The sequence below is a fragment of the Felis catus genome, chromosome D1 (genome assembly GCF_018350175.1).
Source record: "Felis catus isolate Fca126 chromosome D1, F.catus_Fca126_mat1.0, whole genome shotgun sequence".
In the NCBI taxonomy this organism is placed as follows: Eukaryota; Metazoa; Chordata; class Mammalia; order Carnivora; family Felidae; genus Felis; species Felis catus.
Genome location: NC_058377.1, coordinates 29,513,908 through 29,540,024, shown reverse-complemented (window position 1 = coordinate 29,540,024; position 26,117 = coordinate 29,513,908). Strand labels below are relative to the sequence as shown.

Sequence of the window (26,117 nt, the reverse complement as noted above, 5' to 3'; positions counted from 1 at the left end):
AACCATGTTAAAAGAAGTAAACGAAGGTATTATGACAATGTCTCACCAAATAAAGAATATGAATAAAGATATAAAAGTTATAAAAAATAATCAAATAGTAATTCTGTAGTTGGAAACTATAATAACTGAAATTAAAAATTCATTAATGGTGCTCAACAGTAAATTTCAACTAGCAAAAAAAAAATCATCAAACTTGAATACAGATTGATAGAAATCATACAATCTAAAAAACACAGAAAAAATAATTTAAAAATTGAACAGAGCCTTAAAGAAATATGGGATACCATTAAGCACATCAGTGTATGTGAAGTAGGAGTCTTACAAAGGGAGGAGAGAGAGAAAGAAGCAGAAAAAAATATTGGAAAAAATAGTTGTTGAAAATTTTAAAAACATTGATTAAAACATTAATCCACATATCCAATAAGCTCAACAAACTCCAAGTAGGATAAATACAGAGAAATAATAGTAAAAATGTTGAAAGACAAAGAGAAAATCTTGAAAGCAGAAGGAGAAAAAGGACTCATCCCATACAAGGAAGCCCCTATAAGATTAACAGATGACTTTTCATTAAAAACAATGAAGGCCAGAAGGCAATAGGATGACATATACAAAATGGTTTTTTTTTTTGAGTCAACTAAAAATCTTATATCCAGCCAAATTAATACTTAAAAATGAAGGTGAATAAAGACATCTCTATACAAACAACAACTTAGAGAGTTTGTTGCTTGCAGATTGCCTTACAAGAAATACTAAAGGATGTTTTTTAGACAAAGCAAGTGACTCTAGATACTAAGCAAATCCACACACACACACACACACACACACACACACAAACATACATACACAAACACAAATGTCACTGATAAAGGTAATTATATAATTATAAAAGGGTATAGATGCTTATTCCTTATTTCTTCTATTAAATGATATAAAAAGAATTATATAAAACAGCATGTATATAATTATACTTTTGTGCCTATAACATATGGGAATGTAATATATTTGACAATAACAGTCTAACAGGTGAGTAGAAGAAAAACTATTTTGGAATAAGCCTATGACACCAGACAGTAACTCAAATCCACAAAAACAAATAAAGCCAACCAGAAATAGTAAACAAAATGGTTAACATGACAAACTCTATAAATACATACATGTTCTTCTTTCTTCCCTCAGTTCCAATAAAAATCATAAAATTAATTAAAAGAATTTATAACAATGTACCGTTGAGTTGAAATATAAACAGATTTATGTGTAAGAATAAAAGCACAAACAGTAGGAAAAGGGAATAGAGCTATGTAGGAGTTTCTATAACTCACTGGAATTAAGTTAGTATAAATCTGAAGTTGATTCTGATAAGTTAAGGTGTATATGGTAAGTCCTAGGGCAATCACTCATAAAATGTCCAGAAGTAAATTGTAAATTGTTAAAATCATTAAAATGTTACATTATAAAATATTCACTTACTTCAAAAGGAAACAGTGAAGGAGAAATAGAAGAATAAAAAAGACATGAGATATATATAAAACATAAACATAAATCTAATTATATTAATAGTAATATTATATGTTAATGTATTAAACAAAATAATCAAAATGCAGAATTGTTAGAGTGGATAACAACAAAATCCAATTATATTTAATCAATGGGAGACACATATTAGATATAAATGTGTTAAAAGTAGCAAGATGGAAAAGATATACCATGCAAATGGGAATAAAAAAGATGGAGTAACTATTCCAGAAAATAGGCTTTACAACAGAAAACTGACTACAGATTGAGGGACATTTTAGAATGATAAAAGAGTCAATCTCACAGGAATATGTAAAAATTATAAATAAATAAATATATATAAACCTAACCACAGAGCCACAAAATATATAAGCAAAAGCTGACATAAATAAATGAAAAAATAAACAATTCAACAATAACAGCTGTAGACTTCAATAATTCACTCTCAATAGTAAATATGAAACTAGGCAGAAGATCAACAAAGAAAGAGAAAACATGAATACTGTGAAATAATTAGAACCAACAGACATCTTTGGGACACTCCACTCAACCATGGCAGAGTATAGATTATTCTCAAATATATATGGAGCATTCTTCTGAATAGACATATGTTCAGCCACAAAACAAGCCTCCATGAATCTTAAAGGATTTAAATCATACAAAGTATAATATCTGACCTTAATTAAATGATAATATAAATCAACAACAGAAATTAATTTGGGGAATTCACAAAAATGTGGGAAGGTACAAAATCTTAATCAATGGATCAAAAAAGAAATCACAAGGGAAATTAAAAAATACATGGAGAGGAAAGAAAATGAAGTCACAACACAGAATAACATATGGTATGCAGCTAACACATTGCTTAGAGATGAATTTATAGATGTAAAAAGCTATATGAAAAGGAGAAATGTCAAATCAATAATCTAACTTTTTATCTTAAGACAATGGAAAACAATAGTAAACTAAACCTTTAGCAGGCAGAAAAAGGAAATAATAAAGATTAAAAATGAAGTTAGAGAAAAAAAGAATAGAAAATAATAGACAAAAAGAAATGAAACTAAAAGTTGGTTCTTTGAAAATATCAACAAAATTGACAAACCTTCAGCTGGGTTAAAAAAGAAAAAAAATATAAAAGACTAAAATTGCTAAAAGCAGAAATAAACAAAGGCCATTATTAATAACCTCACAGAAGAATTGCAAGGGAGTGTTATGTATGCCAATAAATTAGGTAACTCAGATGAGATAAAGAAATGCCCTGGTATGACACAAACTACTAACATTGACTCAAGAGGAAATAAAAAATCTAAGTGGACAGTAAAAAGATTAAATTAGTAATTCAAAACTTTCCACAAAGGAAATCCTGGGACTAGATAACCTCACAGGTGAATTCTACCAAACATTTAAAGAAGAATTAATATTTCTTTACAAACTCTCTTCAAAAAATAAAAGATGGAGAATACTTCTTAAATCATTCCATTAGGCCAGTTTTATTCTGCTTCTAAAAGTGGACAAAGGCACCACAAGAAGTACAACAATAGACCAATATTTGCTGTGAATTTACATGCAATTTTTTTTTTTTTAGAGACTAGCAAATTGAGGGGCACCTGGGTGGCTAAGTTGGTTAAGTGTCCGACTCTTGATCTCAGCTCAGGTCTTGATTTCAGGGTCGTGAGTTCAGGTCCTGGGCTGGGCTCTGCACTGGGTGTGAAGCCTACTTAAAAAATAAAATAAAATAAAATAAAATAAAATAAAATAAAATAATAAAATACTAGAAAATTAAATCAAACAATATGTAAAATGGATAATATACTATGACCAGGCAGGATTTACACCAGGAATGCAATGTTGGTTTAACATTTTGAAATCAATTAATGCAATGACCCCATATTAATAGAATAAATGTGTTCTACAGAACACAAAATGCAAAAACTACAGAATATTATAACAGAGGCATCAAAACTACTCAACAAAATCCAATACCTTTCATAATAAATAAATGAATTATAAATAAATGAATTATAATCATAATATTATTATATTATATTTATAATAATTATAATATATTTATAATAATTATAATATAATATAATAATTATAATATTATTATATTGTTATTATAATCATAATAAATAAATGGATTATAAATAAATGAATTATAAATAAAAGGAAATTTCCTCAACTTGTTAAGAAAAATCCAGACCTAACATCATACTTAATACTAAAAGACTGAATATATTTTTCTCTAAGGTCAGGACAAGTCAAGGATATATGCTTTTACAACTTTTACTCAACATTGTACTGTACTAGCCAGGGAAGTTAATCAATAAAAATAAATAGAAGGTATACATATTGCAAAGAAAATAGTAAGACCATTTGCAAATAATATTATCTTATATAGAGAAAATCCTAAGGAATTCACTAAAGTACTAAAGGAACTAATAAAAAAGTTTAGAGAAGTTTCAGGATGAAAAGCAATACAAAAAAAATCATTAGTATTTCTATAAACTACTAATAAACAATCCAAAAATGAAATTAAGAAAATAATTTCTTTTATAAAAAGGAAGAAAGAAACCTTAGGAATAAATTTAACTAGTAAAGTATAAAATTTTTACTCTCAAAACTACAAAACAGTGTTAGAAGAAATTAAAGAAGAACTATATATATGGAAAGACAGCCCATATTCATGGTTTAGAAAACTTAATATGGTAATATTCCCCAAATTGATTTGCACACTCGATACAATCCACATCAAAATCTTAGCTGGCTTCTTTGAAGAAGCTGTTCTTAAAATTTATATGGCAATTTAAGGGACACAGCATGCTCAAAACAATCTTCAAGGAGAACAAAGCTGGAGGAGTCATACTTCCCAGTTTAAAACTTACTACAAAAGTACGATAATAAAGACAACATGGTACTGGAATAAAGAGGGACATAAATATCAATGGAATAGAATTAAGCATCCAGAAATAAAACTGTCACCTTTACCTTAACCTGATTTTGATAAAGATACAAAAAATATTATTTTTATCAAAAAAATGGTGCTGGGAAAACTGGATATATAAATGCAAAACAATGAAGTTGGTTCTTTATTCACACCATACAGAAAAATATTTTCAAAATGGATCAGAGACCTAAATGTAAGAGCTAAAATGATGAAACTCTTACAAGAAAATATAGGACTAAATCTTTGTGATCTTAGTTTAGGCAAAGACTTTTTAGATATGACACCTAAATGATACGGCTTTCCTTTTGGGGGCAATGAAAGTATTATAAAATTTATTGTGGTCATAGTTGCACAACTCTTAGATTATACCAATAACCTTTATGTTGTATAGTATGTGAATTATATCTCAGTAAAGCTGAGTGTGTGTGTGTGTGTGTGTGTGTGTGTGAGAGAGAGAGAGAGAGAGAGAGAGAGAGAGAGAGAGAGAGAAAGAGAGAGAGTGAGGAAGAGAGAGAGAGAGGAGTGTGGTAGAAATAAGAAACAATGAGTATAGAGTGTCTTGGGAGAGAACAGTCTCAGGGAAGTGAAGAAGTGGTAAGATAAGGGTTAAGCCAGATATTAGAGTGTATAACTGAAGATGAATCCCTTAGAACTCTGGGAGATAATATGCAATACAGGCTTCTGAATTATTCCCAACAAAGGTTAGGAGCTGATTTATTTATATAGTCATACCTGTCAATTATTGATTGAGGCTGCCCTTGGCATTTTTGCCCTGTTACATGCATTGTGAAAATGGTTTTCTGTGGTTCCATAGAGGCCCTCAGGCACAGAGATGCTGATACCAGAAGTAGGAAATTATCTGCATCACATTGAAATGGTAGGGTCCAAGGTACTTTGGGTGGGGCACTAAAATAATTAGTAAGATTAATAATAAATAAGAGATGACATAAAATAATTAATATTTTATCTCTGATTTAGACCATGTATTGAGAACATAAAGCTTTTTGGTGTGAGCATTTCATAAAACTGGTAAACTGGTGATCTCGATGGTGGTGGTTTAGAGATTTCTTCTTCCACTTTTATTTTAATATCACTGACAACATTACTTAAATGAAAACATAAACAAATATGAAGCATCAACTCTTATCCTTGTCATGTGAATAGCCCCCATTTTTATTCCCCACAGTGACTCCTCCAAACATGTATTTCCCTTCTCAAGCCCCTGACCTTTTCTCACATTCTTCAAAGTTGATCTTGATTCCAACAACTTCAAGACAATGGAAATTGCTGCATGCAAATTATTTCCATTTCCATCAGTCTAATCAATATCTCACTTAACAGCAAAGTTGAGATTTTAGGATATTTTTAGGGAGTGCCATTTAGAAGGGATGAAAGAAAAGGGAGCAGTAGAGACTGAGCTACTGTGTAGAACCAATAGCTTCAGCCAAACCTACTGAGTTCTAGAGTTAAAATGGACTGGCAGAATGTCGCATCAAAATACCTTGGCCTTTAAACTTTACCTCAATCACTCATTGATTGAGAGTTTTTCTAGGAAGGCATGACTTAGGGCCAGGAAGTTTCCTGCAGCAGAAAAAATTCCCTGAAGGGGTCGTTAATACTCCTCATACCAGAACAACACTACTAATTGTTTCTTTAAAGGAGGATTTGCATAGCACCTCTGTACATCCTTCAGAGTTCATGTTTATGCCACTCAGATACATTTCCTTACATATGTTGAGAGAGTAGCATCTCCAAGATTCCATTGCGCTTTCTTCCTGAAGGAAACTTAGAAGATCAATGTTAATGTGATAAACTACAGCCCTCACATCTCCAGCTGGTCCTGAGATCACACTTGATACTCATCATCTTTTTCCTCCACTCTTCATTATAGTCTCACTTTCACACCTCAGCTAGTTCCTCTGCTGCATCTCCATGGCTTACCTGGTGGTGTGACCCAGACACTAATCACTGTGAGCTTTTTTAGCCCAGGGCTACTGCATTTACCCATTCATTATGACGACTGGGCAAGGAATGCCAAGAGGTGTCCAAATGAATAACATACATTGCTCCCTGCCCCACTGAGTCATAGCATGATCATCCGGTGACATGGGGAAGCTGCGCTAACTTCCATGGAATTGCAGCATTACTGTATCCTTATAAGAAGGCATTACCTTAATTTTATCCAACTTGTTCCTTCCAGTTTCTTTCCTAACCCTTCTCATTCCATCTGGAATCTAGCCTCATATATTATTTCTTCTTTTTATAACACCTTTGTTGCTCTTCCTTCTTATTCACCTACAAATATATTCAAATTCTGAAACAAATTAAAAGCCAAACACACAACAGGGATGACAATAACAAATTTCTCTCAGTACTCCCTCACTTTCACGTTGCTTATCTATTTCTTTTTCTCTTTATTATAAACCTTTTGAAGGAATAGTGTATATGTTCTCCTATACTCCATTTACAATTGGCTTTTTTGACCCATTTGAATCTGGCCTCTCTAGTACCATTATCTCCTCATTCCAAGGTCAAAATTCTGACCTCCTAATTGCCAAAGATAGAAGCTAATGTGTGTCCTTCATACTGGACTCCGCATCACAGGACAGAACTGCCCATGCATTTTTGCCTTTCCCTTCATCTTAGTTTCTCTGACATTTCCTTTTTTCTCAGGCTAAACTTCTGAGGCTACGTTCTCCATCATCTTCCTAGGTACATTTTCTTTGTCTTTCTTCCTGGATGCCACCAATCTTCAAGGCTTTGTCTTTGCCTTCTCTGTCCCTGCATTTATTGGCCAATTTTATCACTCATTTACAACCAGTTCTATTCCTAGATAACCCCAGACTACTTCTACATCTTACAATTTTTAAAATGTTTATTTATTTATTTTGAGAGAGAGAGAGAGGAAGAAGAGAGAGAGAGAGAGAGAGATTGAGAGAAAGAGAGACAGAAATCCACAAAATCCACAGTTTCAGCTCAGAGTCCGACATGGGACTCAATCCCACAAACATTGAGATTATGACTTGAGCTGAAACGGAGTCAGATGCTTAAGCAACCGAGACACCCAGACACCGATACCTCGACATCTTAACTTCTCTCCTGCTGAAGGAAGTTCCAATTTCATGTGGTATAAACAATCCACTAAATTCTTTCAAATCATCTGATGCCATTAAGATATCTACTCTCTTGTTTGATAATGGTATTATTAGCCTTAAATTTTGAAAGAATGACTGAGTGGTACTAACTTCTCTCTTTTTTTCACTCTTGTTGTCTCTGGGGTTGTTTATCTTGGAAACCTGTCTCTTGATTCACACCTTTCCTCCAATTCCCACAGTTATTGATCAGGGCCTATTCTATATTGACTGAGCTTATGTGGTTGAACCTGAGTGAGTTTCAGTCAGGCCTACTCAGCCTTCGGCAATGGCTTTAGGACTCATTTTCTTCAGGCAGAGCTCAGGGTCAACTCAGGTTTGTGCTCAGTCTGGTAAAGTTTTTTTTGTTTTGTTTTGTTTGTTTTTATTGTTGTTTGTTTTGCTTTTTATGCTTTTCTCTTCACGGTGAAGGTGAGCAGAACTTGAAGATTCTACATTTCTACCAAGGGGTGGAAAGAGGGTTGAGACAAACTGAAAAGCTGTCAGGTAAAGTGGGATGAATTTTGGCTAGGTATGTACTCTGGGAAATGAATTTTTCAGAGGCTACAATTGTTTTTCCTTGAGCACATGGAGTTAAAGAGAACTGGCAGTGTAGAATCAGATAGACACACATGACATCTGTAATCCAAACTGAGGACCAATTTTGGCCAAATCATTCAGTTTCATCTACAATGTATAGAATATATTATACACACACACACATACACACACATACACACACACACACACACACACTATATATATATATATATATATATATATATATATATATATATAAACTATATATACAATAAATGAAAATGAATATATATATATATACACATATATATATATTTGAAATAGTATGTTGCTCCTTTTCACAAAAGATTTTAGTCAAGTGTTTAAAATATTGCTTTTGTGGCTGCCTGGGTGGCTCCGTCAGTTAAGCATCAAACTCTTGATCTCATGGTTCCTGAGATTGAGCCCTGTGTTGGTCTGGTCTCTGCACTGACAGTGTGGAGTCTGCTTGGGATTTTCTCTCTCTGCCCCACCTCCCCCACTCATGCTCAGTCTCTCTTTCAAAATAAATAAAAGACATTTAAAAAATCTTTAGGACATCTTTATCTCTTGGTATGCTGGTATAATTATTATAGTTAAAAAATAAAAATTTCAGCCATGAGTAAAATAATAATATGTAGTAAAGATAAAAAACTATGTTTATGAAATAATTTCAGAACCTTTGCAAACATTTATGGACCAGTGTTGCTGTGAGAGCAAAGGGCTGCTGTAGAATGCAGGGGTAAAGGGAAGTGATTCTCAGGGTAACAATTCCTTCTTCCAGTGGCCAGAAAGCCTGGTAATCATGGGGTTCTCTGCTCATAGAACCTCACCTCTGCTATCTCTGGCTCACTGCACTTTAGGTCAATCAATTGCCAAATATGCATAGAACTCTTGGGACTGTCTACCAGGAGTGTGTGTGGGGGGGAAGGGGCTGTAGCAAGCACCAATGCACAGCATTTTACTGAATACTAACTAGAACTCTTTAAGGTAAACTTACTTGCAATTAAACAGAGGCTTGGAGGAGCTGATAATGATCGTGATGGTGATAATGGCTATGTCTGTCCCAGGTTGGGTTCTCTGAGATGGTGGTTAGTACATGAAGAGTTTATTAGGAAATTCCCTTTGGATCAACAACTGTGAGGGGATGGGGCAAGAGCATGATGAGCAGAGGTCACGGTGTGACAAAGTCCTATCCTATCTAGTCTGTCTCTTTTTGGGTGGAAATAACCAGGTCTGTACTTTGAGTAGTCATTGGAGGGGGGCCTTGTGGGAAGGTCATGCACTTGGGGAGGGTTCTCCTTGCAGAAGAGGAAATTCCTGAAGGCTGGCTTCAAATAGCACTGCCAGTAGCTAGGCAAGTAAGTGTTTCCTTGAAGAAGAACACAACCAGCTCATCTCTATGTCTACCACAATTTGGGAATTAAAATGTATAAGTACTTAAGAAGGATTAATGGATTTAATACTAATAGCAACCCAGTAAGGTAGGAACTCTTTTTTTTTTTTTTTTTTTTTATCAGGTGAGGAAAATGAGGCTTATGAGGATAAGCAAACTGCCCTGGGTTGCACAGCAGAGAAGTGGTAGCGTCCAGATTTGAACTCTGGTTACCTAAACTTGTTTTCCTGCAGTGCATCACCCACACAATCAGAGCTACAGGAAAGTACAGGGAATTGTTAATATCCTGAAAAAACAAACTCTCCAATTATACATATAAGAATAACATCCTTGATAAACAAGAATGCAAAATATGGCATGTTGCAATATAAAAACAGCAGGGAATAGGAGTCAAATGATTTCAGTTTGAATCCACCATGGCAGACAGTGATGCTACATAATGGCACAAGTTGAACTTACATGCTGCAGGGATTCAGAGGAGCTCAGTGAGGACTGGAAGACCATGGAGGAAGGGGTATTAGGCTGGGCTTTAAGAGTGGTGCTGGGGAAGGAAGAGGAGGAGAAATGTTAATAGGAGAAACTGGTGAGAAGGTTTAGAGGTGGAGAAGGCACAATGACTTTCTTAACCAAGGTCTTAGACATTCCAAATGCCATCTCATGAAATCACCTCACAGCCAACTAGGTAGGTGCTGTTGCCATCCTCCATTTTCACATAAGAAAACTGGGGTTCTGAGAGGTTATGAGATATGCCTTCTGTTGATAACCTCTGTGGTGGAACAAGGATTTGAACCTAAATCTGGAGAATTCTAAATTCCCTGCTCTTACACTAGTGTCAGGCTAATGTGTGCTCCATATGTGTCCATAGCACATCTGTTAGGAAAAACAGCAATCATGAGGGGGGAGGTGAATCCAGTGTTTAGCTGGTGAGTCTCTCTTCTTGTTCAAGTAGCATTTCCATGGGTGTTTAGAGTCTGGACTGTTCGGACAGGGTCTGTGCAGAAGGGGGCCTTTCCTATTACCCATGTTTCCCCCTTCTCTAGTTTTATCCATCATTTGCTTCCATGTGCTGGGCATTTCCTGGACTGAACGTTTTTTTCTCACATCCATGTGTATGTCTTGCCCTCTGGGCTCAGCACAGAAGGTTTATCTGCCAACCTTGAGGCCTCCCTCAGGCACACAACTGCTGTTTGCAGGGTGGGCACAGGCTTGATTCTGCAATTCTGAACCAATATCCAATGCACAAAAAACTAAACTCAATTCCAAGTGTGTAAAGTTGGGGGCCAGTGGAGAGGGATTCCAGACACAGTTCAAGGCCCCCTTGAAACCTTGGGGGGCTACCTCTAATGTGTAGCTAGGATACAGACAATATTCAAATGTAAAATAGGCATAATATTGATAAAACCACCACAGCCACCATGTAGTAACCAGTAATAATAATATTGTAATGGTGATAGGAAAAAGAACTAATATTTATGGACAACCTAGACCTCAGCATCCTTGTTGCCTCACATTTCCCTTCTTCTAGATCAGAATAGTAGAACAAAAGGAAATAGGAAGAACATTCCAACAGCAAGTGCTGCCTGTCAGTATTGTAAGACCATCTGTGGTGCGTGACCATGGAAATACCCAAATGAAACCTGGTGACCACCAGCCAGGCATCGCACATAGGAGTTTCCAGCATTAACTTCAGTTTAACAAAGCTAAGCTAATGTCTAAGCCCCATCTCCAATCCAAAATTCTATGATACAGTGATTTTCTAAATGTCTATTTCCCAACCTGAAGCTGCTCTATCATGCCCTTGAGGACTTAAATGTGGGGTGGATAATGTCATGCCAGTTTCCATGTCTCGAGGTGCTGGGGCAGTATCAGATGTCAGCACTATAGGTCCACATTTATGGATACCTATGTGCTCTGTCAAGCAGCGCTGTTGTTCCAACAGATGAACCAGTCTCTGTGTTTGTTTCTCACCCACTTAGGGAAGTCTGACTAATGGGAAGATAATGTTTTTGAGGTCAAAGTTGCTGAAGCCAAAAGCTACGTTGGTGGAGAACCCCTGTTTTAAAGTACACATTGTATAAAATAAGGCAAAGACTGAAAAATCGAATGCAGTTAAGTGTCTGCTTGTGAATGGATCCAAATGATGTTTCCCCCAATCTTTGTCAGGGCCTTTCCTGAAAGGTGGACTGTCTTTCAAGTTGGAACAGTGCAACAGTGGCCTTAGCTAAAACAGTAGTTTTAAAGATGGATTTGCATACTGAAGGAGTAACTATAAAGAAATAAAGGACCATGTCCTTAATTTGGTGCCCTGTTCTATGACAAGTATAAGGATAACAGACAGGGTTTTCCTTTGGACATAATTTTCCATTATCTCACACTATGGTCTAGACTTCAAATCTTTTCCTCAAGCTCTGAGTGGAAATCACTGATTAGGCAAACTGCTGATGTACGAGCAAAATTAGACTGTTTACCATGTGGGAGCTTGCTAATTGCAAGGAAACGTGAGTTCCCAGGCACACTCTCCTTTGTCTGTTAGATGCTGTCTTCACCATGACAGGGAAGTGTGTACAGTCAGGAAGAGCCCAGGCAGGGTGGGGTATGATAATTGGGCTAGTTTCTGTGCTTTGCTTTCCTATGATGAGATGATTCGTCAAGAAGCCTCCTTGGCGCTCCATTGTGCTGTGCTCTTATACATCCAATTAAAAGTCAATGCCGCTATGAAAATGGATCTCCCACAGAAAAATCGCACATTCATTCATTTAGCAAAGCTTTACTGAACACCTTCTTTTTGTTAAGCATTGGGTTTGGTGCTGAGAATAGAGACAGACATGATTCTCACTAAATTAGCAAAGAGAAAGTGTCCTGTACTCAACTATGTCAAATGTATTGTAAGATTATAGTAAAGAAGGATAAAATTCTGAGGAGGTACAGAAGAGGAATGAGTTACTCATGCCTAGGAACTGGGGAAATGTCCAGACAAGGTAATATTTGGGCTGGGTCTTAAAGATGAGCTTTGGAATTTCATTGGCAGAGGAGGGGTTTTGGATAGAAGAGGCATCATGGGCTAAAGCAGAGAGAGATGCAAATGTGAACATTATTCTGGAAGGATCCAGTGGTCCAGTGATGGTCATGGATCTATAGGCTATTACATCTGAAAGTGGATTTGCAAATGATCTAGTTCAATAGCTTATTTTACAGTTGAGGAAACCACAGGCAGGAATGCTGGACTGACTTCTCCAAAGTCTGAAATTGATCTGCTCAGTTCCTTCCCACCAGCTCTCTACCATTCTTTGGATATATTTATGCAATGGATGGAGTTACTTACATCTTATATCAGTGTGCTCTGCACTGGCTTTGTCCCCTTGCCAAGTCTACAAATAGTATTCTCTTGGCTCTTCTACATTAAATACATCCACCAGTCCACCAATCAACCAGTCTATCTATCAAAAATGTATATAGAAACTACCAGTCCACCAATCAATCAGTCTATCAAAAATGTATATAGAAACTACCATGCCTGGAACTTTATACACTATTTGTTTATTTCTTCTGCTGTTTGGATCTACTCATTTCTTTGTGTTGCTTATCCTTAAAATGCATTTATTCTTGATTGATATAAGATGTGAATATCTGAATCGATACTTCAACATTTCAATGTACTGAGAAACATAGGTATTTCAGAGCCAAAAAGATGCTGGGATATAACTTGGTGTACTGTTTATGTGTGTTCCAGTTTATTCATTTCCAAGAAAACTAGTTTTAAGACCCCATTCCATCACCATTACTTTGAGTTAATTAAGATGAGAACAATGAGAATTCATTTCTGACAAACCCTTGCCACCTGCAAAAGAAAGTTGCCTATGCCCTATTCTGGAATCTGGGAGTTTGGTTGCCTGTAGCAGGCAGCACACGATTATTATGTGAGTCCCCTGATGCTTCTTTTCTGGACCCTCCCCTGTGTCCTCAACCTCACTCTCACCCAGCCTGGCCACAGTTACAAGGTTGTCCAGCTGTAGACCTGGTCTCTCTTCTCTGCAGACCTGCAGTGACATGGGCTGATTGCATACACAAAGATGTCAGAACAAATAACTACGTCTGGGAGCTGTCTGAATAACAGCCTGTGGAATAAAATGCACACGTTGTCGAAGCGATGGGGGAGGTTAGAAAGCAAGGATATCTTGACAGAAAGAGAAAAGTGTTGGAATTAATTCATAAACGTGTTGGATGGAAATTAGCAGATGAAGATTTGCAAAGGGAGTAGAGACAGTGGAAGAGAGAAAAGGGAAGCTAGACAGATGGAGAGGGGGAGGGAAACAGTGGAAAAGAGAGCAGAAGACACAGCTTTATTTCACGGTCTTGCTTTACCCTCAGCTGAAGCAGCCTGTGCTTTTACAGGGATCCCGCTTTGCCTTTTGTCTTGTGGCCCCCTCTTAACCTCCACCATCCTCCATCAGCACTCCTGTTCCTGGCCTTGTTCCAGCCTCCCACCTTCCCCCACAATTGTGCTTTTTGCACTCATGGGATTCCTGATTTCTTGATAAGGGAACTCTTAAGAGGCTAAAAGCACCAAACTTGTGGTTCAGGCATGGTAGGGAGGAAGGACTGGGGCTTTAGAGGAGCTCTTATCTCCTGACACTCGGGTCTGTACAGATCACCCACTCTGAACCTCAGGTTTTCAACCTGTCAAATTAGGATTGTTGGCTAGCTGATGTAATTCTGTTACATGCCATTTATCTTAGAATCTGGTATGTTGTATGTATTCAATAAGTATCATTATCATCATCATCATCATTCCTGTCATTAATAACAGCAGTAAGAGTAGTAGATTCTAAATTTTCTCTCTAGTGTTTTATACCTAGTTGTTCAGTCATTCTGATACAAGTCAAGAGGTCGAAGCTGTGTGTTTAAACTCTGTTTTAGAGCCAAAATGGACACATGCTTCCCTATTTCCGTTCCTTAATTGATGGTTGGAGTTTTGCCACATAACAGTAAGTCTGTTGGATGATGTTCCATTCTGGATCATATACAGGCAATCACCCAGTTTCATTTTGAAGGAACAATTGAGATTACCACGTGTGATATAAGACAAGACTGCGTTCATTTTTTCCCTCTATTATAAGAGTTTGCCTTGAAGTATCTTCTCTTAATTTCCTCTCCACCTCCCCAGATTCAGGTAGCACTTCTGTACCTGTGCCTGCATACAGTCTCAATGTATGCAGATTCTGAGTTTTTCCCAAAGTAGATGCAGATACGTCCAGGCCACATGAACAATTATGCTTTTTACAAAGTTATTTTTCACCTCTCTCTGCTCCATTTTATTTCTCTTTCTCTGTGGCTTCAGAGTCCTTGTTTCTCTACCACTCTTCCTTATGGCCTTTTCCTTCCACTTATGAAAGGGAACAACAATTTGCATTTTCCATAAAATCCACTCACACCAACATATGAACTCTTTTCAAGTGTCTTGTGATTGGAATTCCTTAAACTCTAATTGGGCTTTATTTTTTGAGAAAGAAGTCAGGCATTAGCTTGCCCAAAGTAAAACTATCTGGGGAGGGGTAGAGGTCACTTTTCCTCCCCTTCCTTTTCTATGATGTCCCTGAAAGAATGCACATTTTAATCCTTTCAGTAGGGCTGCTTCAAAGGGCAATTGAGATGTGTAATGGTTAATTTTATGTGTCAACTTGGTTAGGCCACAGTATCCAGATATAGAGTCAAACATTATTCTAGATGTTTCCTTGAAGGTATTTTTTAGATGAGACTAACATTTAAGTCAGTAGACTTTGAGGAAAGAAGATCACCCTCCATAATATGGGTGGACATCATCCAATTAGTTGAATACCTTAATAGAAGAAAACTGACCTCCCTTGAGAAACAAGGAATTCTACTAGGAGACAGCCTTCAGATTTGAACTGTAACATTAACTCTTCCCTGGGTCTCAAGCCTGCTGGCCTACCCACACACTATGGACTTGTCAGCTTCCATAATCGCATAAATTAATCCTTAACACACACACACACACACACACACACACACACACACACAGAGAGAGAGAAAGAGAGAGAGAGAGAGAGAGAGAGAGAGAGAGAGAGAGAGAGAGAGAAGGACAGAGAGAGGGAGAAGTAACATATATGCAAAATTCTACTGTGTCTGTTTCTCTGGAGAACTCTGACTCATACAAGATGCCTGGACCTGTCCTCTCTCTCCCCTGTAATTCTCCTTTCTTTCCTTGTCTTCTGCTTTTGTTTTGCCACTTCCTTTCCCTTTATCTTTCCGAAGACTTCTTGACCCCTGGAGGAGGGAAAGTCAAACACTGATTTTGTCTTCTCCCTTCTCGGGAAGGGAAAGACTTCTTGCCACCACAGGCAATTTACAGCCCCATGATCCAGGGAGGTTTTTTGCTGTTGTTGTTGGCTGTCTTTTTTTTCCCCCCATGTCTCAGTATTTGTGACACTGAATGCATCTAGTGAGGTAACCCGGAGCTAGGAACTAGAGCAACTGGGGTGAGATGAGACAGAATTTTCAGGATTACAGTCAGCAAAATTTTGGTGCTAAGTTAAGAGGTGGGTGGGGGAGCATTCTTGGTGATAAAAAAGGTGGTTTGTAGACAAATCCTAGATATTTCTGAGGCGGTGGTGATGATGCTTACAGCCCAACAGAATTTTAGAGACTATTTCGGCCAATGCACCACAACCTTTTTTGGCCAAAAATCACAATAAAAATACATTTAAAAATGTCACTACACCACAAGTGCACACCCGAAAGCCTGAGAACTCATACAAGTAAATGAATAAAGTCTGCACTCTGTGATGTCATAATACTTTATGAGAGGCTTACTCATTATGCTAAGTGACCATATATCACAGTGATTATGTAAATCACAAGCTATGCTTCTGATTAATATGGTTATGTTTTATTAATTAGGATATTCATATCTGAAGCCCATCCACCTAACTTGTTAGCCATGTCATACAGCAACTCTTTTCCTCCCATGAAGAGCTTCTCACAATATAAATAATAGTATGGTCCAGCATCAGTCGTATATGGGCACAGAGCATATAATTCTAATTCTTTTTCTTCACCTCAAGCTAAACTGCTATCAGTAAAATCACATCCAATGTCTAAATGAGGATAAATATATTCAACTATGTAATATTTGGTGTGTGACTCTTGAATAGCTATGATACCTGTGAGATTTCAGAGTAAGGGCTGGAGACACATGACTATTCTTTATTATTTATTAAATAAATATTTATTGAAAATCTGCTATATCCCAACAATATTGTTATGGGCACTGGTGACAGGCCAGGGAACCATGGCAGGGGGCAGGAAAAGACTTAGCATTTTCTACTTAGAGTTTCTAGAAATCACTAGGAGTAATCTTTCTTCTCTATGTATCAGTTTTTTAACCTAATAATACCTTCCTAATACAGGTGTTAAAATAATTATATGAAATTGTGAGGTATATATTCTGGTGTGATGATGATGATGATGATGATTATAATGACGAAAGCCACTGTCAGTTTTTAAATGTTGGTTGGTTGGGCAGTTGGGGAACCCGGGTGGCTCAGTTGGTTAAGTACCCGACTATTGATTTCAGCTCAGGTCTTGCTCCCAGGGTTGTGGAACTGAGCCCAGCATTGGGCTCTGCACTGAGCATGGAGCCTGTTTAACATTCTCTCTCTCTCTCTCTCTCTCTCTCTCTCTCTCTCTCTCTCTCTTTCTCTCTCTCCCTCTGTCTCTCTCCCTTGTTCCTGCTCCCTCTCTCCAAATAAAAATATAATAAAAAAATAAAATGAATGCTGGTTGGTTGGTTGGTCTGTCCCTGAGTGGGTCCAGACATGGGACTTCTAAACTGAAACAATTAATCCTAACACATTTATTAATCATTAGCCATGTACAAGATGCTGTGATTAGCACAGGTGGGTCTATGGCACCTCCAGGGAACTCTGACTTCAGACACTACATATCAATATTCAAGTCTCTCAGGCTGAAGTGAAATAAAACAAAACACAGCACTAACCCCTTCCAGACCCATATCTCTGTCTAGTTAGAGCTGCACTTTTTGTTTTCTTTTCATTCACTCAGAGGTGATCTTGAAAACCCAGCCACATCTGCTTTCTGCACTACTTGTATTCCATCCCACCTAAGTTTAGCACCTAACTTCCACAACCCTGCCAGAGAAACTGCTTCTGCCAATGTCTCCAGCATCTTCCACTGTGCAGGACCAAAAGCCTGATTGTCCATCCTAGCATCCTCTAGCATCTGACACTGTTAAACAATCCCTTCTTCCTGATTAGACTCCGCCTTGATTTCTATGCAGCTATCAATCCCTGATTTTCCTTCTGTTTTTTAGTTACTCATCAGACTCCTTCATGGGTTCTTCTGCTCACTCCTTAAATGTTTGCATTGCCCAGAATTCACACTAATGCTATATTCCTTCTAACTCCACTGCCCTTGTTGACTGACTTTATTCTTACCCAGGGCTTCAGCTCCCACTTTTACAGAGGTGATTCCAAAATCTGTAACTGTAAACATTGTCTCTTTCTCAAGCTCAGAACCTAAATATCCTCATGCCAACAGAAATCTTTACTTGGATATTTCACTGGCAGTTTCCATTCGGCATTTATCATTGATCACCCTCCACTCAGTATCAACTCCTCTTGCTGTTTCTCTGATTGGTAACATTATCTGCTCTGCTGCAAACATCAGAAGCCAAGTGGCAGCCTGAATCCTAAAACTTCAGCCTGTAGGAGTGAATTTAGGGCTCACTTCCTTTGATCAGCTTTCTGGCACCCCAAATCCAGTTTAGATGGTCCAACTCTGAGATGCTGAGGCATCCTTGCATACTGTTACTTTAAATCTTATATTGTACTTCAAAATCTGATTTATTTGCCTTACTAGGCTATAAACTCCCTGGGGGTAGGTAATATATCATATTGTTAGTATCCCCAGGCCCAGTAAAGTGCCCAGATATTCAATTAATATTGGTCAAAGAGCCCCCAAAACCAAAACCACAACAATGAATGATTGAATGAACTGGTCAACAAAATAAACAATATAAAACAAATTGGCCAATGTGATAAGATTGTGATAATATAAATGCACAAGTTCTAGTTCGTCTCTAAGAACAAGAGAGAGCAGTTTCGTTTCAGCCCAGGTGAAGTAGCATCCGGCTTATTGATACTTACAATGTGTCCAGACCTCTGCTAGGTATTTCATGTAAAACTTGTTCACTTCTTCAAAGAAAGAAAATAATGTTAATGTTGCCCAAATAACCATTGAGGAAACTTGGCCCCAGAGAACTTTGGCCCATTGCTCAAGGCCCCAGCTTCTCCGTGGCAGGTCCAGATTTAGAGCCAGACAGATTGATCCTTCTCTCCTTCACACCTTGGTTCCCTGAGTGGAATGATCCATTTCCCACTCATTACAGTGGAAGCATGAGTGAGACCTGGGAGGAGAAAGACTGTAATAACTCCTATTGAGCTATTAAAAATTCATTTTATGGTTTGTAGCTCTCACTATAACGTTTTTTTGTTATTTGATTTCTAGAACTATATGTTATTTGATTTCTAGAACTCATTACTAGTAAGTAATGAGGCTTGTGGAAATTGGTCCCTTTAAAGGAGTCTCCATTTTTTCTAGAAGGAGGTACTTTAATGTGGTTGATGCTTTGCGATGTCCCACTCTTGGCGAGTTTGGGGGCCAGGGAAGAAATGAGAGCATAGTAAAGAGAGTCCCTGGTGGGGATGGGGTTGGACCCTCTTCTGTCCACCTCACTGACTTTCTACAGATTATGGATAGTGGACATCAGTTCTCTCATGCAGCAAATATTTGATATTTACTCTGTCCCAAGCTCTAGTCCACAGTAGAGGAATCAGGGATGAGAAGACAGATATCCTGCTCTCACGGACCTTGCGTTTCTAATGGAGAAAGATAATTAAATGCATATGCACATATGCCACACACACACACACACACACACACACACACACATTTTGAAAAAAAGAGAGTAAGAGGGGCGCCTGGGTGGCGCAGTCGGTTAAGCGTCCAACTTCAGCCAGGTCACGATCTCGCGGTCCATGAGTTCGAGCCCCGCGTCAGGCTCTGGGCTGATGGCTCAGAGCCTGGAGCCTGTTTCCGATTCTGTGTCTCCCTCTCTCTCTGCCCCTCCCCCGTTCATGCTCTGTCTCTCTCTGTCCCCCCCAAAAATAAATAAACGTTGAAAAAAAATTAAAAAAAAGAGAGTAAGATAAGGAGGATGATACATAGACTGGATTCTACAGCTATCTTTAGATCACTCTCTATGTGTTGGGGAACACCTCACCTATATATTTTTACAATGCAAATATTGTGTGCCTTATGTTTTCCTGTTGGCTTTGCTTATTTTAGTTTTCTGCTGCTGTTTTTGTTCATTCCTTGGGCTATTTTTGTTGTCTTACTTGTTTTGGTTTGGTTTGGTTTGGTTTGGTCAGTTTTAATAATTTTGGCATAGAGAAGGGGATTTGAATGCTCACTGTCACTGATAGCTGCCATCAGGCCGGGCACTATAATAGGAGATTTCACGTGTATCATCTGTCTTAATTCTCACAGCAACCCTTTGAAGAAGCTCTTATTAACCCTGTTTACAGATGAAAAGATAAAATCACAGTGGAGACAAGTAATATGCCCAAGATCACAGAGCTCATAATTGGCAGAGCTGGGATGTGAAGCATGAATTTTAATTCATGCCCAATATTGGTTCTTTTTACCAGCTCAAGCAGATGAGTACTGTATTAGAAAGGATGTGAAATGGCCTATGATGAAAGAAGAACAGATTAAGATTCAAGTGACCTAAAGTCTGGCCTCAAGTCAGCAGCTGACCAGGAAAACCGTTTGACTTATATTTGCTTCATTTGCAGAAGTTCAAAGAGACAACTGGAAGTGAAGTTCCTCATTCCCACCTAGCAATGATCACATAGGTAGCTATTATATGGAAACTGCTTCAGGTTTTACAGAGTTCACTACTTGTGTCTCATTCATAGTATTGTGTTCTGGCATCTGTTTCTACTTCTTGGAACTTCCTTGACCCTAGAAACTGAAGGCCCAGTCAGTTCTTACCTCTCTGATCACTAGCAAACATTTCTAGTTTACTACACCTCCAGGTCCTGAGGACCTTGAGAGAGACACCTTCTATAGGCTAAGTTACAAAGCTTCCTTGATCGTTCCACCCCACTGGGTCCTTACTGATTTAGGTAGGTTTCTGTAATATAAATAAGCATCATGCATGGGCTTCTTACTTTATGTTTATTCCTAATGCACACACAGAGCAGCTGGGTACAATTTTTTCTCAGATAAACACAAGCTGTAAGTTTTCTTTATTTATGAATAACACACAGTTTGAAATTGCTTTTACAACTGGATACAAATTTCATTAGGCAAATTCAGATATTTCTGTTGGATCCAGAATTCCCCCAAAGTCATCCTTTCCTAGGCAGCTTCTCCACGGTAAAATAAAACCTTATTAATAACCACTTTTGATCTGTAAGTGATCTTTTGGTGACTTATAATTCTAAATTGGCTCTTCTTTGAAATCATAGAAATACCTATCCTGTTTCCCATATTACACACACACACACACACACACACACACACACACGACCTTAAAACAAGTTGGGAATTTGCCTGTTCTGCACCCTACAGCTTATCTGTCCACATAACCACTTCAGGGAAGAAACTTGAGCATGGGGAGAATTAGGCACTTTGTATAGGTAATAAGAACTAACATTTATATTGAGTGCTTACTGAGTGCCAGACAGGATGCTGATGACATTACATGCAGTATTTCATTTTAACACTCACAAATACTGTATGTACTCAATATTATCATTGTCTCTATTTATAAATTTTTTTTTCAACGTTTATTTATTTTTGGGACAGAGAGAGACAGAGCATGAACAGGGGAGGGGCAGAGAGAGAGGGAGACACAGAATCGGAAACAGGCTCCAGGCTCTGAGCCATCAGCCCAGAGCCTGACGCGGGGCTCGAACTCATGGACCGCGAGATCGTGACCTGGCTGAAGTCGGACGCTTAACCGACTGTGCCACCCAGGCGCCCCGTCTATTTATAGATGGGAAACTGAGGATTAGCAAAGTTAAGAAAATTATAAAAAGTCACACAGAAGTATGTATTTAGAGGTAGGATTCAGACAGACTCCAGTGTCCCTGTTCTAGTCTTACTACACTTTAAAACAGAGGCTTTCTTTCAATTGACCTAGATCATGGTAGACACATGACTTAAGTTTGGGCCATTTGACTCTTATTAAGGGGAAGTGAGCAGCATGTTTTCAAAAATGGACTGATAACTTCATGGCCTCATTCTGAGTCAATCCTAAAATCTACTCTCAAGAGTTCAAATTCAAGAGTTGTAGCTGAGGAGAGGAAATAAACTAAGAGACAAATTGAAACCCATGGGATTGCTTAGATTCTGAAGCTTAAGATAAGGGGGGCTGTTTCTAATGTACAAACAAAGGCAGAGGGGTTCCTAGATCTGGGATAAGGGTTCCATGGATAACATGCCCCCCCAAAAGAATTTTACCACATCTTTTAAAATAGTAAGCTTGGAAGTAGGTTTCCTATGAGATGCTAGTGTTGTCCTCATTCCTGTATAGTAAGCTTCAGACTCTTTTCTCCCACTGTCGACCTCATATCTCCATCTGACGGTCTCAAGGAGCTTTCTATTCACTCTTTCAACTCCTGATTCTCAAAATCTATTCCTTCTGGAAACATCCCCTTCACAGGATATTGTACCACCCAATATCCAGTTACCAACCAAAACTTAGAAGTCATCCTCAAACCCTGTTTCTTTCTCAATCCCAAAATCCAAACTCTCATAAAGTCCTAAATGCTGTTCATCCAAATGCTGTTCATCCAAGATATACTCCTTACATTTTCATTTTTATTATTTTTTAATTTTTTTAATGTTTATTTATTTTTGAGAGAGAGAGAAAAAGAGAGAGAGAGATTGAGAGAACATGAGCTGAGGGTGGGCAGAAAGACAGGGAGATACAGAATCTAAAGCAGGATCCAGGCTCCCAGCTGTCAGCACAGAACCTAATGTGGGGCTCAAACTCACGAGCTGTGAGATCATGACCTGAGCTTAAGTCAGATGCTTAACTGACTGAGCCACCCAGGTGCCCCACATTTCCATTTTTTTCCATCACCATTGCTACCACCATTATTTCCTTCCTGTTCTACTCTTGAAAATCTCCCTGCTTCCATTCTGTACCCTTGCAAACCATTCTCTACATGACAACCACATTTCAAAACTATCATTCAGTTCATGTCACCTCTCTGCTTTAAGTTTTCTGAAGTGACTGCACTGCATTGGATCCACCTCTGCCTTTTCTATTGTAAATCACCATGAATATCAAGATGTCTGTAGATCTGAATCAAATCTCTATGTTGGACATGGGACATTTATAACCTTTCACTCATGTCTTTCTACATGTCACAAGTTGTTATCACAGGAAAGTGGTAGTTATATTGTATAATCATAATTTATGATTACGAAATGCATCCAAAGTGCTGAGTTCTTTCGTGATGTGCTACCCATATTGTCTCATTAATTGTCACCTTGTATTAATCATGTTTTTAGTATTTTCTGTATTTTATGATGCCTTGACATCTGGGAGGCTTGCTAATACTGGATAAACTGCCCCTTCTAGGGTTAGCTAATTCCTAGAAGCAAGAAACTTGCCTTCAGCATGTCTTTTATAGGCAAACCAATCAAGTATGAGCCCATACCCCAAACCACTTTTTTTTATCCAACTGTTACACACCAATATATTTTCTCTGCCCTAACTCACCTCAGGAACACTAGATACCACCATTGTAGCCCAGAGCCTGCCAAAATTACTCGAACAATCTGATCCTAAGCTTGCTCAAACTCACCAACCCTGCCTCACCCACTCCTTCTCATGGAGACTGCAGCTGAGGCTCTGGGATTTTGCTTTCTCTTCTTCTCTTGACGTTTCTCTTCTTGACCCACCCTAGTGCTTTCGTTCGTGGCTCTGCACATCCTCTCCTCTTGGGAATGATAAGAAATAAATAAATTCTTTCAAGGAAGCTGTCTCCATGTCTATCAGCATACTAGATCTCAAAACAAAATCTTGGGGAAATTTCAAGACATCCCCACCCCCATAAGATAGGTATTAATAAGTACCAGTCACACAGCTGAAGGCTTGAGGAATCAGTATTCAAAGAGACAGTCCAAATTCAGAACACTCTTAGTACTCTTAATTTGTCCTCATACAATTTGTCTTCATGTATGTGGATATATATCCAAGAGGGGTTTAATTGGAAGTCTCCCCATCATGGTACTCAAGCAAACATTTCTTAGAAAACCCCCAATATAAACCACTGTAGTGCTTGTTCATTGTGAACCTCACCTCTGTTTTCTTTCCCATTCCAAATTGGTCGGGCTTCCTACTCTATAATTGGAATAAAGGCCCCTAGCAATGCCTTACACATGAGTGAAATCTCCCCTACAAAACTTCAGACTGGCAAAGATTAACATAAGGATTAGGTCACTGCAGTCATTTCTCTGATTCACTAGCTCTGGAATTCAGCCATTTATTCACCCACAAATATTGAAGTTGGGAAGCCAGCTTACAGAGGAGAGCAAACACAATAAGCCCTGTTCTCTAGAACTCCAGATACCCATAGTTGGGGAAAGCCAGCCCAGCAAAACACAGATACTTATCCCTTCTTTAAAAGAAATATTTATTACATATTATTAAGAATATATATGGGGCACCTGAGTAGCTCAGTAGGCGTGCCCAACTTCAGCTAAGGTCATGATCTCACAGTTTGTGGATTTGAGCTTCCTGGTAGACTCTGTGCTGACAGCTCAGAGCCTGGAGCCTGCTTAGGATTCTGCATCTCCCTCTCTCTGCCCCTCCCCTACTCACGCTCAGTCTCTCTCTCTCTCTCTCTCTCTCTCTCTCTCTCTCTCTCAAAATAAATAAACACTAAAATATTTTTTAATAAAAAATAAAAAAAGAATATATAATGTCTTGCTTCAACTTATCTCTGCTGCTCTTCTTTTCTTGTCCCTTCTGTTCTTTTCCCAGCTGGACTTGTTCCCCAACAACTTTTCCCATTTCAAACAATCCTTCATAGATTAAGTTAGCATTTAGCAACAGCCCCGTTTGCATCTCCTGAGAAGCACTAGGACCAGACCTACAGGTGCATGAGTAGGAAATATCATCTGAGCCCACTACAACCAAGTGGCAAGTGCTGACCCAACCCCATGCCACCATCCCCCAGCGTTCGAGATACAAAGTATGTAATTGAAGAAAATCATAAGCACAGTCTTATGCTCTCAGCATTACTCGGGTTAAAGCACTGAAAAAAGGCTTTCCAGTCTGGTGATAATGGATAAGAGAATCTCAGAGTTTAGAGGATTTCATATAATGTGTATACAGAAAACCCAGGTACACCCAAATCTTAAGGAAAGATGTATGCCATTAAAACTGGCAGGTAGTTCCAAAGTAAGTAGTTTGGCTGCTTTTTGAGGTCTGAGCCTCTCTTCTGGGCATCTTTTCTCCTCCCAACATTGTAGCCCAAGAAATCAGGATGAGTGTCCTGCCTAACTCCTGCCTTCATTAATATCTCCTCTCTGGAAAGGAGACAGTATGTGTTTTTTACTATATTAAAAGATATAAAGCATACATAGCAACACTGGTGATACGTATTCTTTTTTCCTGAGGTGTAATGCTCTCATTAAAAACTTTAAGCCTAAGAATGTATGTGGGCTCCCATTTTAAAAGGGAGGATAGGGCAGTATTTATTTGTGTCCAGTCCCTCATAACCAAGAGCAGGTATGATGTCTTTGTATCCTTAAACAGCTAAAGTAATGAACAAGAGTTTAAAGCTTATTTTTGAATTAAATTCCATTGTTCAGAGCCCTGCCTAATTTAACAAAAGGATGTGAGAAAGAATAAAGAAAATGCACATAGCAACCATTAAATTATGATATAGGAGTATAGGCTATGCTTCTGTCAGGTATGAAGTGGCTTCTGCCAGGAGCAACAAGAAAAGTGACAGGAGAGGCCCAAAGAAAGCCTGAGCACTCTGGTTTAGAACTGAACTAAATTAATCTAAGCCCCAAAGAAACTGATAAGTTGGCCTTCAGGATAGCCTATCCACCAAGTCCCCTCCCAATACCATAATGGGGCCAATTCATGTTGAGAGCATAAAGCCATAGAGTTTCTGAAAATCAACTCTAATACTTTTTAGGATTTCCATGTGTTTTTCCTATCTCTTAACTTTTTTTTTTTTTTAACAATAAAATACTTGAATAATAAGCATGGAGTAGGTTGTGGACCATTCTGTATGTTGTACAGTAAGAAGAAATTCAGAATTGCCAGTTTGGGAGACAGAGTCTGGAGCCAGGCATAGCTCAGAGGTGGGTCATCTGAGCAGAGAGCGTACTTCATCTTTTTACAAAAGCTTCGGGGAGCTCTGCCATAGTATTGTATGCAGCTTGGCGGGGTAGCAAACAGCGACAGTGGCGAACACGCACACACCAGTTTAGC

The 26,117-nt window shown here is 38.2% G+C and overlaps 1 protein-coding gene across 1 annotated transcript in view; it reads left to right on the top strand.

Annotated features, from left to right (window-relative positions):
• Window positions 1-26,117, top strand: part of OPCML (opioid binding protein/cell adhesion molecule like) — a 1,071,462-nt gene that overhangs the window by 538,271 nt on the left and 507,074 nt on the right. The gene's annotated exons all lie outside the window — the stretch shown is intronic.